The sequence below is a fragment of the Equus przewalskii genome, chromosome 4 (assembly GCF_037783145.1).
Source record: "Equus przewalskii isolate Varuska chromosome 4, EquPr2, whole genome shotgun sequence".
Taxonomy (NCBI): domain Eukaryota; kingdom Metazoa; phylum Chordata; class Mammalia; order Perissodactyla; family Equidae; genus Equus; species Equus przewalskii.
Window position 1 is genome coordinate 56041642 of NC_091834.1, and position 12757 is coordinate 56054398.

At 42.1% G+C, this 12757-nt stretch overlaps 1 long non-coding RNA gene across 2 annotated transcripts in view; it reads right to left on the reverse strand.

Annotated features, from left to right (window-relative positions):
• Positions 1-12757, reverse strand: part of LOC139082835 (uncharacterized) — a 70480-nt gene that overhangs the window by 7349 nt on the left and 50374 nt on the right. For both annotated transcript variants that reach the window (XR_011539126.1, XR_011539125.1), the window contains exon 5: positions 10635-10825. This is a non-coding gene — a long non-coding RNA (uncharacterized lncRNA). The remainder of the gene's footprint in view (positions 1-10634; positions 10826-12757) is intronic.

The following is a 12757-nucleotide window of genomic DNA, read 5'->3' on the forward strand; positions in this document are numbered from 1 at the left end:
ATGGTGTATAATTCTTTTATATGTTATTAAATTCTATTTGCTAATGTTTAAAGATTTTTACATCTATATTCATGAGGGATATTGGTCTGTAACTTTTCCTTTTTGTATTATCTTTGGTTTTGATAGCAAATTAATGCTAGCTTCAAAAAATGAATTGGGAAGTTTTTCCGTCTCTATTTTTGGAAAGAGATTATGTAGAATTTGCTGTTAATTATTCTTTAAATCTATGGTAGAATTCTCCAGTAAAACCATCTGGGTCTAGAGATTTTGTCTTGGAGAGTTTTTAAATTACAATTCAATTTCCATAATACTTATGGGGCTATGCAAATTACCTACTTCACATTGGGTAAGTTGTGTTAGTTTGTGGTTTTTGAGAAATGGTTTATTTTGTCTAAGTTGTAAAATTTATGTGTGTAAAGTTGTTCGTGATATTCCCCTGTTATCTTTTCGGTGTGTGCAAGCTCTATAGTGATGTGCCCTGTTTCCTTACTGATATTGGTAATTGTGTCTTCTCTCTTTTTTGGTCAATTTTTGCAAGAGATTTGCCAATTTTATTGATATTTTCAAAGAACCAGTTGTTTCATTGATTTTTTACTATTTTTTATTTTCAATTTCATTAATTTCTACTCTAATCTTTATCATTTATTCCTTATGCTGGTTTGAATTTATTTTGCTCTTCTTTTTCTAGGTTCTTGAGGTGGGACTTAGATTATGGATTTTAGACTTCTTTTTTTTTTAAATGCATGCATTTAGTATTATAAATTTCCCTCTCAGTACTGCTTTAGCTGTGTCCCACATATTTTTTTATGTTGTATTGTATTTTCATTTTCATTCAGTTCAATGTTTTTTTGTGGGGCGGTGGGGCACGGTTTTTTGGTGAGGAAGATTGGCCCTGAGCTAACATCTGTTGCCAATCTTCCTCTTCTTGCTTGAGGAGGATTGTCCCTGAGCTAACATCCGTGCCAATATTCCTCTATTTTTTAATTTTTTTGGTATGTAGGATGCTACCACAGCATGGTTTGATGAGCGATGTGTGGGTCTCTGCCCAGGATTCAAACCTGCAAACCCTGGGCCACCAAAGCAGAGCACATGAACTTAACCACTATACCACCAGGCCAGCCCCCAGTTCAATGTATTTTTTAAATTTCCCTTGAGACTTTCTCTTTGATCCATGGATTATTTAGAAGTATTTTGTTTAGTTTTCAAGTATTTAGAGATTTTCCTGTTATTTTTCTGATTGATTTCTATTTTTATTCCAACAAATAAACACATTCTATGTGATTTTAATTATTTTAAATTTGTTAAGATTTGTTTTATGGTCCAAGATGTGCTCTATCTTTGTATGTGTCCCACGGACACTGCTATTGTTGAGCAGGGTGTTCTATAAATGTTGCTTCAATCCTGTTGCTTGATGTTATTGTCAGAGTTCTATATCCTTACTGATTTTCCATCTAGTTATTCTGTCAATTGTTGAGAGGTGTAGTGAAGCCTCCAACTATAATTATGGATTTGTCTAGTTCTCTTTTCAGTCCTATGAGTTTTTACTTGATTTATTTTGCAGATCTGTTGTTTGGTGCATACATACTTATGATTACTATGTTTTCTTGGAGGATTAACCCTTTTATCATTATATAATATCACTCTCTTTCTCTGGTAATTTTCTTTACTCTGGATTCTACTTTATCTGATATTAATATAGCCACACCTGCTTTCCTTTGATTAATGTTTGCATGGTATGTCTTTTTCCATCCTTTTACTTGCCTATATTTTTATATTTGAAGTGAGTTTCTTACAGACAGCATTTGTTGGGTTGTGTTTTTTAATCCACTTTGCCTATCTCTATCTTTTAATTGGTGTATTTAGACTGTTTACATTCAATGTAATTATTAATATATGAGTGCTTAAGTGGGCTACCCTAAAGGAAGAGGGGGTGTTTACTACTCCTGCTGGGTGGGAATGGGAATTCTGGTTCCCCATGTGGTCTCCACTGACACTGCAGTGGGGAGAGCGTTCCTACCATTGGATGATGGTAAAAGTCCTTACTCTCCACTAGGCCTCTCTGAGGTCACTCCAGTGGGGACAGGGAGAGCCATCTCATTACTGCTGGGCAGAGGTGGAAGTGTAGGCCCCCTAAGTGGTCTCCACAAATGTTGCAAAAAGAGTGGGCCTCATTGCTGGCTGGGGGCGATGAAAGTCCTAAGTCTCTACTTGGCCTCCTCTGACCCCACCCCAGCAGGGATGGTGAGCTGCCTTGTTACGGCTTCATGAGGGTGGAAGTCTAGGCTCCCACTTGGCCTTTGCTGGTGTGGGTGGGATGGAAGTCACAGTTTTGTTTCTGTGGTGTTTTGCTAAAGAAGAGTAGGTACTGTCTAAAGGCTTTTGTCTTTTTCCTGATCCTTTTACTAGAAAGAGCAGGGTTTTGTTGGGACTTGTTTCGTCTGCTCCTGTTTTTGGCATTTCCAGATGCTGGCTCCAAGTCTGAGATGTATGAGGTGAAAGGAAAACCCAGAAAACTCACCACAAGTTCATTCCTTGGGTCCTGAGATCCCTTGCCCACCTGCTTTCTTCTCTCCACTTTTCAGAGTCTTTTTGTGTTTGTGTTACATATAATGTTCTGGCATTTTAGTTGTACTTGTGTATTAGGCATGTTTCTTAATTTCCTTTATATTATAATATTTTGACATCTTAAAAACACCTTTCTGGCTGGAGAGAGACTGTCCTTCCTTGGGCTAGCCAATTCTTAGACACAGCAAAGGACTCAACCAGGAGCATGCCTTTGAAATGCAAACTAACCAATCCAGAGCTATACCTTCTCTCTCCTGGTACGCAGGAGGCAGTATTTCTCTCCCCTAATCATCCCAGACTAGTGCCAGACAACTGGAGATCACCACTATAGCCCAAAGACCCCTGCAGTTTTTCAAACTGGCCAGCCCTAAAGTGTTTACACTGTCCCACCTTGCCTTTCCCTCAGAAACCCCAATAAAGACTTCTGGCCTAGGCTCTCCCCTCACTTCTGCTTCTACTTTCTGACCAAAACCTGGTATTCTTCCTGTGACCCTGTGTAACAAGCTGTCTCTCCTGTTTCTAGGGAAACTGTGAGTAACAGTAAACTTTGTTTTCAATGGCATTGACCTCTCCATGTTGTCATTCAGTCGCCTTTATAAATTAAGACCCAAGCATGAAACAACTTGGCAAGAGGAAGGGGACAAAGTATATCTATTGCATCTTTCCAGAAGCAGAAGATTGAAAATGATTTTTAAGAAGGCAACTAGCCTGATTTTTATAATCACTCCCTTGCAAACACCTCACCCTATTTCGCGTTATTCATAGTACTCGCTTGGCAAAACTGCATCACTGGTTCAACTCAGTTCTCCCCTTGCTCTGTGTTTCTGCATGAATGCAGTTGAATCTGGCTGAAGCAGAACACATAACCATGCTGGCTGGTCTCATTTTATTTCATGACTGCACGCAGGACTCCCTCTGCATCCGTAACACTGCCTACAATCCTACCACATTTCTCTGGTCCATTCCATCTGCCCTCTCGCTTGCCCAATACAACAATTTCACAACTTTTCCTCTCCCCTCAAGCCTCCAACACCTCCTCCTCTCCTGTCCTTACTCAGTTGTCGAGCCTGCTCACTCACATGGTTGTTGCACCTGCTTCCTGTGTCACTGAGAAAATTAAAGCAATTTGAGGAGAAGCTCCACAAATTTCTTACTCCACATCAACTCACCTACCACAGCCTCTGTACTCATATACTCTGCCTTCTTGCCTGTTGCTAGAAAAGAACTGTCCATCTGTATTAGCCATTTCTTGCTGCATAACAAATTACCCCTAAAACTTAATGGCTTAAAACAATAAGCATTTATTATCTTGCAGTTTCTGTGGGTCAGAAATTAAGGAGCCACTTAGTTAGGTAGTTCTAGCTCGTGAGGTCATGGTCAAGGTGTCGGCTTGGGCTGCAGTCCTTGGAGGATTGGCTGGTTCTGGAGGATCTGCCTCCAAGATGGCTCACTCACGCCACTGTTGGTTGGAGACCTCAGTTCTTCTCCGCATGGGCCTCTCCATGGGGTTGCTTGAGAGTCCTTACAGCACGGCAGCTAGTTTCCCCAAGGAGGAGTGTTCCAAGAGAGAGCAAGAGGGAAGCTACAATGCCTTTTATGACCTCGTCTCGGAAGTCACGCACCATCATTCTCTTTGTTAAAAGCAAGTCATTAAGTCCAGCCCACATTCAAGGGGAGGAAAAATTAGACTCCTGCTTTTAAGGGAGGTGTGTCAAAATATTTATGGACGTGTTCTAAAAGCACACACTATAAAATGAATCCCTCCATTTATACTCAAGGACATCATTCCAGCAATTGTGTCCTTTCTCCTACATTATCCACTTTTATTTCTCTACTTGACCATCTCCATCATTATACAAATGTATTGTTATTTTCCCACCTTAAAAAAGAAGACCGCCCCCCCCCCGCCCCGATACACTCTAATTGTTTTCCCACTCTTGCACAAAAATCCTCAAAGGAGCTGCCATTAGTCTCTTCCTACTCCCAAACTCGCTCCAATCAGGCTTCTTTCCCTAACAATTCATGAAAACCGTTCTTGTCCAGTCACCAGTGACCTCACTGTTGCTAAATCCAATGACCAGTTCTAAGTTCTCGCCTATTTGTCAATCAGTAGCGGCGCTCATTCTCTGCTCCTTAAGACACTTTCCTCAGTTGGCTTCCAGGTCACCTCAACCTCTTGGTTTCCCTCCTACCTCATTGGCTACATCTTCTCATCCCCTGCACTGATTCCTCTTCTCTCCAACTTATTACAGCTGGAACAGGTCAGTTCTAGGACCTTGGTCCCCTTTTTTCTCTAACTGCACTCACGCCCATAAGAGATCTCATCCAATCCCATGGCTTTAAATACCGTCTAGAGGCCATGACTCACAAACCGTTATCTGCTGTGCAGACCTGTCAACTGAATTCCTGATGCACACGTTCTGCTGCTTCTTCAACATCATGTCTTCTCAAACGTTTGCTAGATATCTTAAATTCAACGTGTCTAAAACTGAGATGTCCATCTCGTACCGCAGATCTGCTCTGCACGCAGCCTTCCTCATCTCAGCTGATGGCAACTCCATCCTGTCTCCACTACCACCTGGGTCCTTCACATCTTTTCTCGGATGTCACCTTCTCGTTGAAGCCTATCCTGATCACACTGTTTAAAACTGCATCCCTCACTTCTGATCACCCGTACCCTGCTTTATTTATTCTTCTCCCCTATATAGCACACATCATCCTCTAAAATACTATGTAATTCACTTATGTATTGTGCTGATTACCTTTCTTCCCTCCACAAAGGAGAGGGTCTGCTTTGTTTCTGATGTGTCCCAACTTTTCTTGATTTGCTTACCGGTATGTATCATATCTCTGAGCACTTAGAAGCATTCACAGCGCATAGTATGTGCTCAGTAAATATTTGATTACTGAACAAATCTTGCTTCTGTTTAAAAACAAAAAAGAAGATTTTTCTGGATGTTGTGTGGATATGGATTGATGGGGGTGGGGAGAGAAGGTATATCAGGAAAGTTTTCATATTATAGGAAAATAATATGACTACTTTGGATTAAAGAACCAAGAGTTATTTTTCTCTCAGAAAATGATGGGTGAAGATGTGGCCTTTTTAATTAGTATATTAGAGCTAACGTTGCTATGATTCTGATGCCTTTTCTCTCATACTCACAAATGGCTGCAGCAGCTCCAGCCATCAAATCTACATTCTAGGCAGGAGAAGGAAAAAGGTAGATGAGGTGTTGCCAGCAATCAGCAAAGTTTAGGCAAAAGTGGAGATGGAGAAATGAAAAGAGAAAAAAAGAAATGAAAACAAAAAATATATATATTTTTGTTATGGATTGGGGAGGTGGTAAAGAAAAGAGTTGTTTTTTGTTTTGTTTCGTTTTGTTTTTAATGAGAAATTGTGTGAATTGTGGAACCATTTACTTAAGTGGTTAAAAATCAGGGAGAAAGAGACCCAGAGAGGAAAAAAAATCAAAGTCTCCAATTTGGACATACAAATCTGGAGATGCTTGCCCCTCATCTAAGTGCAGATGTCAAGTAGGCAGTTAGATATACAAGTCAAGGAATAAGGGGAGAGTTTGGGGCTGGAGATAGACATCAGAGAGCCATGAGCATATGGCATGGCTGGTGCTTACGGCCATTGTACTGGATGAGATCACCAGGGAATGTAGACAGAAAACGTCCAAGACTGAGCCAGGGATGAAGGTGGGAAGAAGAAAGAGTTAGCAAAAAGGCTAAGAAGAAGAAAGGAAAAAAATCAGAAAAATGTGTCATTGAAACATAAGAACAGAACATTTAAGAAGAAAGTTACTTAACCTTTCAGAGTCCCAGTTTTCTCATCTATAAAATGAAGTGAATGAGAATCGCTATCTCCTAGGGTGTTTACGGGGATGAAACGTTATAACGTACATAAATGACCGGGATATTGACTCATGATAGGCACACAATCAATGTCTGTTCCCCTCCTTTTTGGGTAGCCCTCTAGCCATGTTACCAGACCCAAGGGAGGAGAGAACATTCCAGGAAACCTTCTTATATTCCAGCAGTGTATGTTGATTCAATATGGTAAATAGCCAGTCGTCTGGGAAAATATTTATGCAGAATAAGTAGAACAAATATTGATTTTTTAAATTCTGGTATCCATATAATTCAAGGACAAGGGAGACTCAGTACATGAATTTTAGAAACAGTAAATGTGCTGCTCATATTTTCAAGTCTGTATTAGTAATGAATTAACACTCTGACAAATAAATGAACGTATGGATCATGTGAAAGGAAATGACATAATGTCTATTCCAGGACAGCATTAAGATGTTTGTGAGTGAATGTGTGTGTTAATTATCTTAAGGTGGTTGACATAGCTGGCTCCATAATGGTGTTATGAAGTCAATATTGAAGACTACTTGCTCTAATACTGCACACCAAACTACTGCCCACCCAGCAACAGATCAGTGGTGAGCCCATCACCACTATAGGAAACAACAAAAGCTCAACTCACGGAAGATGAACTCTACCTTAGAGAGTGAAGTTAGAGAGTGCACTCTACCTTCTGGAGAGTGAGTATAGGATGTACATCCTCGTTATATATTAAGACCAGGATTAGCTTCTGAGACCTCTTCATGCTACAGGTGTATTTGTGGATGTGTCTACCTGTCTGTGCAGGCAAGGTCAATTCATGTTTTAGGACCTTGATACCAGGAAAGATTTACCCACTTAGGGTCAAGTGAATGAAAATTAGAGGGGCTGGGTCTGGCCCCATGGCCGAGTGTTTGGGTTCGCGCACTCCGCTTCAGCAACCCAGGGTTTCACGGGTATGGATCCTGGGCGCGGACACGCAACCATTCATCAAGCCATGCTGAGGTGGCATCCCACATGCCACAACTAGAAGGCCCTCCAACTAAAATATACAACTATGTACCAGGGAGCTTTGGGGAGAAAAAGGAAAAAATAAAATCTTTAAAAAAAAGAGAGAGAAAGAAAAAAGATTTTTAGAGTGGAAAAAGCAAGGAACTGTAACTTGAAGTGAGAACAGTTTGGGGGTTTGTTTTATTTGTAGTGATTCTGAGTTCTTGGAGTCAAACATTTTTTTCTCATCTCCTAGTGCCATTTTGGGATTTTTTTCCCATTTGCTTTCTTTTTTGCAGCTTGCTTTGAAACCACTCTGGACAAACCAATAGTAAAATCAAATGGAGGGTTTAACTATGACCCATATAAAACTAGTCTGACATTTGGGGGCCAGGTACCTGGGAACTGTTCAGCAGCACTTCATGTACCAACCTCCTTTCCTTCACTAATGAGTGACTAATGTACACACTTTAGAGGATGTGGTTGAATGGTTATAGGACCTAATCTAAACCTGTTTTTAAACAGCAAGCAGTGTGTACTGGGCTGAAAAATCCATCTTGCAGCTGCCTACAGCCATTTTTTAAAAATCACTCTTTTAGGCAGCATCCCTGGAAAGTCATCCATTTACCCAACAGAGGGAGCAAGGACTCCCGCAAGGAAGCACTTCGGAGCTCACTGAGCACATATGGGAAGCACTGTTTATAGTTTGAAAACCTTCAATCTGTTGCACCCTTCAAATCTCGGCTGAAGATGTGGCCTAACAGATCGCAGTCCCAGAGTTTTGCTGGCAGTACTGATGAAACGAAATCAAGAAGCCAGTAAAATAAAAGTATGCTAGTCTGAGGAGTTCAAGAAACTCTGGTCAAAAACGTAATGTTTGTTAAATGGAAGGGAAATAAGAGTCTATCCTCTAGTGCCTACTCAAAACTTAATGATTGTCCTGGCAGGCTTTAAAGAAAGGGCAGATCATTGTTCCAAGTTCAATTTCATATGGCCCCTTGAGAAAGAAAACTGAAGGCAGAAAAGAAAAATTCTGATCGGGAGCAAGAATTTTGTTGCTGGCTCTCCCATCCAACCCCTGTGAGCCGGTGGAACAAGAGCAAATTTGAACTTGTTTTTCTCGGTGCCTGTGGGAGGCATTAGGAACCCCGGTGAAGTGTTGAAGGCAAGGTGCTGGACTTGAAAGTCTAAGCTAGGCAATAGACCGGTGCTCAGAGATGAGGCTGGCAGAAGTTAGGGCCGACAATGTTGTTGGGCAGCCTAAATTGGAACTCAGCTTAGAAGACAGTAGGGGACTGGCCTGTGGACCAGCGCTAGCTTGGGAGGCAAGGGGTTGTAGTCAGACAATAACAGCTAATTCTTATTAGGCACCAGGTGTACACCAGGTGTTGTACCAAGCACATTACACGGATTATCTTTTTCTTTCATAGAGGTTAGTTACTATTATTACTCCTGGTTTAAAGATGAAGAAACGGAGGCTCAAATAGGTTAAGAGCCTTGCCCAAGGCTGTCCTGCTGTGATTGGGGGAGCCAGGACTTAAATCCAAAAGATACGACTCCAGAATTTGGCCTCTTATCATATGGTGCTAGATCAGGCCTCTAGGACACAGCAGCTGAGTTCCTAGATTGGGCTGTGACAGTGACATCCTCCCCTCCTCTTCTTCTTCCTTCTGCCACACTTCTGCAGGCCTGGTCGTGAAACAGGCTCAAACACTGATGATGGGAGAGCAAAAGCAAAGAGAGCAGGTAGAAAAAGGAATCAGGGCAGGACTCCCGCTCCGTATTGGCTCTTCAGAAAGCTGTTTGCTGTAACTTGGAGAGAAATCTAAACTTTTTCTCTACAGTTGTCCAATTGTCTCATCAAGAAGTCAAAATAATGAAACTGGGACAGGAGAATAGCCAAATAGTGAATCAAAATCCACATTACAAAATAGTACATCTAAGAGTTTAATTTAAATTGGTGTTTTGGACCATAGTAAGGAAAAAGTTATAACTAATGTAGTTTAATATGTTGCAAACTGTACTGTCTTCAAATGTTTGAAGGGCTAACGAGTGCAGCAGGGAGCTGACTCATTCTACGTGGCTTCCAGAAAGGCATTAATTCCTTGATTCTAACAGGAAAAGGCTGTCTATCAGTGAAGGGCCACCCCACAAATCGGGGACTCTTTGTCACGGGGCAACTAAGCAGAAGCTCAGTCATTGGTCAAAACTTGGTTGCATATCACAGTCCTCAGGAAAGATTTTTAAAATGCTGATCCTTGGCCCTATTCCCAAAAATTCTAATTTAATTGATTTGGGGCAGAGCCCGGCTTGGGGGTCTTTAAAAACTCCCCGGGTGATTCTAATGTGCAGCAAAGTTTGGGAGCCACTGAGGGTGTCAGGGATGCTGGAGAACAGATTCTTGCTCCAAGTGGTTGGTTGGTCCAGATTATCTCCAACACCCCTTTCAGTCTAAGATCTTCATTTACTACCTAAGGCCCTTCACTCTGTGTGTGTGGTTTATGAAGGCTGCTGATAATTTTATCATCAATTATTAGTGAAAGAGACATGGACAAAGAAAACAGTTCAGTGGTTACCAGAGGAAGCGGGTAGGGGGTGGAAACAGGGGGTGAAGGGGAGCACGTATGTCATGACAGACAAGGAATAATGTACAACTGGAATTTCGCAATGATGTAAACTACTGTGAACTCAATAAAAAAATTATTAGTGAAAGAGGGCTGCAGGTTTTAACGTGAGGAAAGTAACAAGCTGTAAACAACGAAAGACCACATCCTCTATATTGGATTCCTGTCTCTTCAAAATTACATTCAAGGAAAAGAAGCAAAGAAAATGCATGATAAATTTAGAATGCTATTAATCTGAAACTGCCTTTCTTCCCTGGCCCTGTGTCCTGGCACACTGTGTGAAGAGTGTTTCTAGAGACTAATAATAACAGTGCACATGGATATACTCGCATCCTGAACATCCAATCTAATTATTTCAAGGGAAAAATGATTTGGGATTTAGAAGAATTTTCCAGAGGGAAAAAAAGAAAGTGGGGTCTGATCACCAGTTGAAAAGCAGAGGAAGAGCTGCCCCGTTGCAGGCTGTACTTGCTATCCCTGCCATCTTGCATCATTGTTCTCACTCCTAGATCTGAGAATTGTATTTGGCAGAAACGGTCAGAATCTCTCCAAGCCGCAGTCTGGACTCACACAGGGCCTCACCCCTTCCACAAAGGGACTTACAGTCACGACTGCCCGTGGACTATGTACAGCCAGAAGGGCAGCACTGGCAGCAGCAGCACCGCGTCCGGGATACGCGAAAAGGTTCAAGGAGTCCTGCCTGGTGGGAAACGGTCCTCCGTGTGATGTGAGCCTGCCACGAGCCTGCAGCGTGACTTTGGACAAACTCCGTCCCCCTCAGCGCTTCAGTAACCCTAGAAGTTAAACAAACACAGAAATGCTGACTCACTTCAGAGGGGGCATTGGACAGCTGAGAAAGACTCCTAAAGAGGCCCTGTGTCAGGAACACAAAAGGAAGCTAACCTGGGTTTTCATGATCCCAGACTAGAATCCCCAGAACTTTTAACTTGATACAGCTCTGTGGTTCCTGCTGCAGGAAGGACTGGGACAGATAGCAGAGTTTAAGTGGAGTTAGTGAGCATCTGTCCACAGGAAAATCCTAAAGTTTAATGTTTGGGATACTATGCTCTCTAAAAAGAACAAAAAAATATATGGTAACTGCACTGTTCCTCTGTGGGTTAAGAGTTTAATATTGATGAAAAATCTATTTCAAACTGTTCATGTTGAACGTGTCAAGCAGCTTTGGCAGGAGCAGAATGGGTTGGCAGACAGACAACTTCCTCATGTGTGTGGGTAGAACCATTTAGAAACCTGTGAGCCCAGAGAGGAGAAGGATGCTGGGAAAAGAGAAACAGGAGCTGGGCTTTGACATGTCTGCTCCTATATGAAAGTAAATCTCTATGGCCCCTAAAATGTTGACATCAGCTCCTCAGGTGGGTAAATGATGACTGGCAAGAACAGAAGGTAATTGTTGATGAACCCCTCCCCCCAGCCTCGTATGGCTGCAAATGATGGGGAAATCAGAGGGAGGCTGGGAAAGAGAAGACAGCAAGCCATATCCCACTTATCAAAGAAGAGGGATCATTCCCAATCCTATTACAAGAAAAGAAAAGGAAACAAGTATTACAGTAGGAGATTATGGCACACAAAACCAGTTGGCCAAAGAGCATTCTCAAAGAGATACTGAACTTTATTGAGTGTATTTTCCTAAACAACAATTTGGAACCTGATCCACAATTTTCGCTTTCTCTAACTTTCCTGATATCCTGAGCAAGGAAACATCTTTGGGGAGTACCCATCTCTCACTCTCGCCTGAAAGTTTCTTAATCTACTCAGCTCCATCCACCTTCACCTATGCCCCAGTTGAGCATGTGACTCTTGCAGCCACACCAGGATCTGTTTATGACTCTGAGCTATTCCACCACTGAGACCTTGAACTCTGATCAGCCACTCCCTGGCCATATCCCTTATGCGGCTAACTCCCTCTCTCTTTGCTTTCACTGTACTTGCCTGTTGACACCTTCTAAGACCTCAGTGTATGTATGCTGAATCCACCCATTGTTGCAGGCTCATCAGTTATCTGGGGCTCTACTTCCTTTCAGGGTCCACAGATAACCTTGCTCCTACTCCACGGAGAACAAGAAGTCATAAGATGTTAATTCCTTGTCATCACAGTCTCACCATCGAATTTATCTACATCTGCATTCATCCTCTCCAACTTCCCCCTGGTCTGGAAGGAAGAAGGGACCTTCCTGCATGTTTGAAACCATTGCTTCTTCCCCCTCAGTGGTCTCAAGCTTGTCCCTCCCTTTCCCCTGGTTTCATGCCCTCAACTTCACACCTACTCAAAAGTCTGCACTCTTTTAAAACAACAACAAAACCACCACCACCTTTCCTTCAATTCTGCAGCCCCCTCTAGTTAGCCTGTCTCTCTTCTTTTCCTTTCTAGTCCATCTGCTTTAAAATTATTAGTATGTTCATTGCTTCCAGGTCCTTACCTCCCATTCAAGCTTTGGTCCATGGAAGTGTGGCTTCTGTCCACTCTACTGGAATTGCTCTTGCCAAGATCACCAGTGACAAACCTCTAGATCTGAGGTATATTGTTTAGTTTTTATCTCATTGAACTTATTTCACTTTTCCGAAGCCCTTATCTCCCTTGACTTTGGTAACTCACCCTCTTCAGTTCTCCTTCTGCCCCCACACTGCTCTTGCCCCCTAAATGCCGCGCCTTGCTGGCTTTCTTTCCTCTTTACTGTTCCCCAGCTCCTGCCCTTGCTTCTGCAACA